Here is a 4,235-nt window from a genome sequence, read left to right as displayed (position 1 = left end):
CAAGTCAAGGCAGAACATCAAAGACTTGGAGGACTTTTACAACCACTAGAAATACCGGAGTGGAAGTGGGATAACATCTCCATGGATTTCATTGTAGGACTACCAATATCCAGGCAGGGTCACGATGGTATCTGGGTAATCGTTGACAGATTGACCAAGTCTTCACATTTTTTACCAGTGCGAATGACTTACAACCTGGATAAGCTCGCTACCTTGTATATGGACAATATAGTGAGACTACATGGAGTCCCGATAAGTATACTGTCTGACAGAGATCCAAGATTTGTATCAAGATTTTGGAATAGTTTCCGGAAGGCTATGGGAACCAAGATTACTCTCAGCACGGCCTACCATCCCCAGACTGATGGCCAAACCGAAAGGACAATTCAGACCATTAAGGATATGTTGCGGGCATGTGCGCTGGATTTTTTCGGAAATTGGAGTGAACAGTTACCCCTGATCGAATTCGCCTATAACAACAGCTATTACAGTAGCATCGAGATGGCTCTGTATGAGGTTTTGTATGGAAGAAAGTGTAGGTCGCCTCTATATTGGGACGAAGTTGGAGAAAAAGCTGTTACCGGACCAGAACTTGTGCAAATAACCGTTGACAAAGTAGCTGTGATCAAAGAAAGACTTAAAGCAGCCCAAGATAGACAAAAGAGTTGGGTCGATTTGAGAAGAAGACCGTTTGAATTAGAGATTGGCGAAAAGGCTTATGTCAAGATCTCTCCTATGAAGGGAGTAGTTCGATTCAGTAAATCCGGAAAATTGAAACCGAGTTATGTGGGACCGTTCGAGATACTGGAGAAAGTAGGATCCTTAGCCTACCGATTAGCATTACCACCTGATATGTCCAGGATACATAACGTTTTCCACATCTCTCAGCTGAGGAAGTGTGTCCCAGATCCGAGTCATATACTCAAAGTTGCACCACTGATGATTGAAGGAAACCTCAACGAAGAACTCAAATACGAAGAGGTCCCTACCCGAATAGTGGACTCAAAAGACCAAGTGTTGATAAATCGGACAATACCTTATGTCAAGGTACAGTGGTCAAATCACACTGAAAGGGAGGAAACTTGGGAACTCGAAGAGAAAATGCGATCTCAGTACCCTCATCTATTCGAAAGATCAAGCTAACGCAAGTTTCGAGGACGAAACTTTCAATAAGGAGGGAGGGATGTGAGAACCAGAGATTTTCCGATCCAAAGCAAATCAAGTTGGTGATATGAACTTGAAAGCATGGGAATTGAAGAATGCATGGAGATTTGAAACACAATAATGACTAATCTTGGAGGCGCCAAGATTTCGGCCAAGGCTAGGTGAAAGGGCCCAGATTTTTCTATAAATACCACCTAGTCACATGCAAGAATGCACGTCAAAAAGCCCTCAAAAACTCTCCAAAATTTTCGGCCCTCTCTCCCTCTCCCAACAGCATTCGGCCGAACCCAAGAAAAGGAAGAAAAGTTCGTGCCGTCTGGAATTGCGATACTGCGTCGAAGTGCTGTCGGAATCACGACTCAGTCTACTCGAAGTTATAATTGAAGTGCTGCTCAAGTAGAGATCACAGTTGTTGAAATAGCGTCGAAGTGCTGCCCAATTTTCAACAAGAAATTCCCTTCAAAATACGGTAAGTGGGCTTTGGTTAAGTATTTGTTTCTATTTTAAACTTTGATATAAATAACGTGACATGCATGTTGGTGTGTCCCTTTTTCGAAAATGTCAGTGTGTTCTATTTTAAATTTCGATCGATTATGTGTTCTCTTCTAAGTTTCGAAATTATTGGTTCCGCTGTGTCTGCATGAATAACTCTGAAATCTGAATAGCTGAAAACTTCTGTCTTTACTTCTGAATTCTGTTGCGCTGTTACGCTTCGAATTTGAAATGGGACGAGAATTGTAGTTCTGTTCTGACCCTAATTGGTGGGTATAAAACCATGTTCTGGCCCCCATTGGTGGGTATAAAACCATGTTCTGGCCTCACCCCTTAGAGGACTAACATATTGGGGATTGATAAGCTCCGTCTTTTATTCGCTTCTCAGTGTGTTTTGACTGTTCTGAAATAATCTGAATTGTTTCTGTTCTGTTCTGAATCATTTGATAAGCTCCGTCTTTTATTCGCTTCTTTTCTGTTGTGTCAAGAATATTGAGTTTTGAAAGTATGTTAAAAGAAATTTTTAAAGAATTAAGTTTATATGTACCTTTGGAATCGATCGACCCCCACTTGCTGAGTGTTTCCCAAAGCACTCACTCCTTACAAATTTCAGATAAAAATGAAGAACAAATGAACGAGGAGGAGCAAGAAGCGTTTTGGGGATGGTGATCAGAATTCGAGAAATCGAGAAATCGTATTCCTTTTTGTTTAGCTTCTGAAAAACTTTGATGTAAAAGCTTATTTCCTTGTCATTGTAAGACAATATATTATTTATGAAAAATACTGATTTGATTTGATACGAGGCTTTATTGTTTTCAATGTAATTGTTAAACAATGCCGGATGTCACTGACGCTTCGGAGACGGGGCATGACAGAACCTTCGAATAGCCATTAGCCCAAAATTGGGCCAAGCAACCCTTGAAACCCTCTTCAAAGTAGACCACAACAATTTCGATCTAGTTTTTTTCAAAATCCAAGTATTGAATGAACTCATACTTTTTTCCGAGCCAAGGTGACCTCGGTCACCTCTTCACGCTTCTGGGCCTCTTCCATTAAGCATTGTGTAAGGTCCAGGAATTTAATTCACGTAACCTGAATGCATGCAATCTAAGATTTTTATTTAAATTATTTGTTTAATTATTTTTTTTTTTTGCATTTTATGCATAATTACAGCATGGTAGAAATTGTTTCATGAAATTTTAAAAGTTCATGCATTAAAGATTTTTAAGTTGCATTTCGCGCTCGAACGAGAAACGGAGACCGGGGAATTTTCAGAAAAGTTATTTTTATTACATTATTAATTTTTATTTATTAATTTAAGGTGTTTTTAAGAGTATTTTTCAAAAATGGGCTTTATTGGATATTTTTACCCGCATAATTTTATTTTTATTCGGTACGTAAATTTTACCGAATTAGAGAACTTTTTGAGGGTTCGGCTAATATTTTCAAAAATTTTCCAACACGAAATATTTTTCGGCAGTGTGTTTGGACTTTTTGGGCCTACTTTTAAGCTTATTGGGCTTAAATCTCTTTTCAAACTTTTAATTGGCAATTTAGGGCCCATTATCTACTAAATTACTCTTTAATTTATATCAAATCACCATTTAACCTAAACCTAAAATCCTATCAGCTGACAACCCCTCTTCAACCACTCTCATTCTCTCATTTTCAGCAAAAACCTCTCCAAGAAAGCTTCAGCCAAGCTTTTTCTCCAAAGGAGAAACTCTTCCGGCACTCGTTCTTCGATCTTCTCGCGTCTATAACATCAAAGGCACGCATTGTATCTTTTCTTTTGCATCACACTAGTTTTATATGCTGCTGAATGGGTTTCTTGCATGAAAATTTTCGATCCAATTATGTGCTGAAGAGATTTCGGGTTTCATGTGATTTTCTTGCAATCCAGGTTTGTTGTTGCTACTACTTAAATTATAATTCACCCAAGTGTAGGATGTCTGCAAGTAATATATTTCGTAAGTACGAGATCGATCCACAGAGAGGTTATTTTAAGTATAAATTATTAATTTATAGATTATCAAATGCAAGAACGAAGTTTACAAATTATAAATTTTGTCAAGGTTCAAGGATTTATTCTTGGTTTATGCAATATTGTTTAACTAAAAGTAAAACAAAGGAAACCACCATAAATAATGGTTCCAAAAAAATAAAAATATTTAAAAACACACCTAATATAATATAGTTCCCACTATAGAAAATACCGAATTCACCGATATTTTATATATGGTACCAATATAAATATATAACTGCATAAAATAAATGTTAAATTAAATCATTTATATTTCATTTAGAACAACCGGTAGAGCCACGCTATTACCTAAATGAAATATATGATTTAATAAGTTAGTTGCGGTAATAAAAGTTAGTTGCGATAAAGTAAAAGTTAGATGCGGAAGTAAAAGTTAGTTGCAATAAAGTAAATGTTAGATGCGGAAAGTAAAAGTTAGTTACGATAAAGTAAATGTTAGATTGTTAGATAACATAATATTTCATTTAAAACAACCGGCAGAGCCACGCTATCGTCTAAATGAAATATATGATATAATTATATAAATATATATATA

Source organism: Primulina huaijiensis, chromosome 3 (assembly GCF_012295235.1).
Source record: "Primulina huaijiensis isolate GDHJ02 chromosome 3, ASM1229523v2, whole genome shotgun sequence".
Classification (NCBI taxonomy): domain Eukaryota; kingdom Viridiplantae; phylum Streptophyta; class Magnoliopsida; order Lamiales; family Gesneriaceae; genus Primulina; species Primulina huaijiensis.
The sequence above is the reverse complement of the archived record's forward strand: the minus strand, read 5'-3'. Positions refer to the sequence as shown.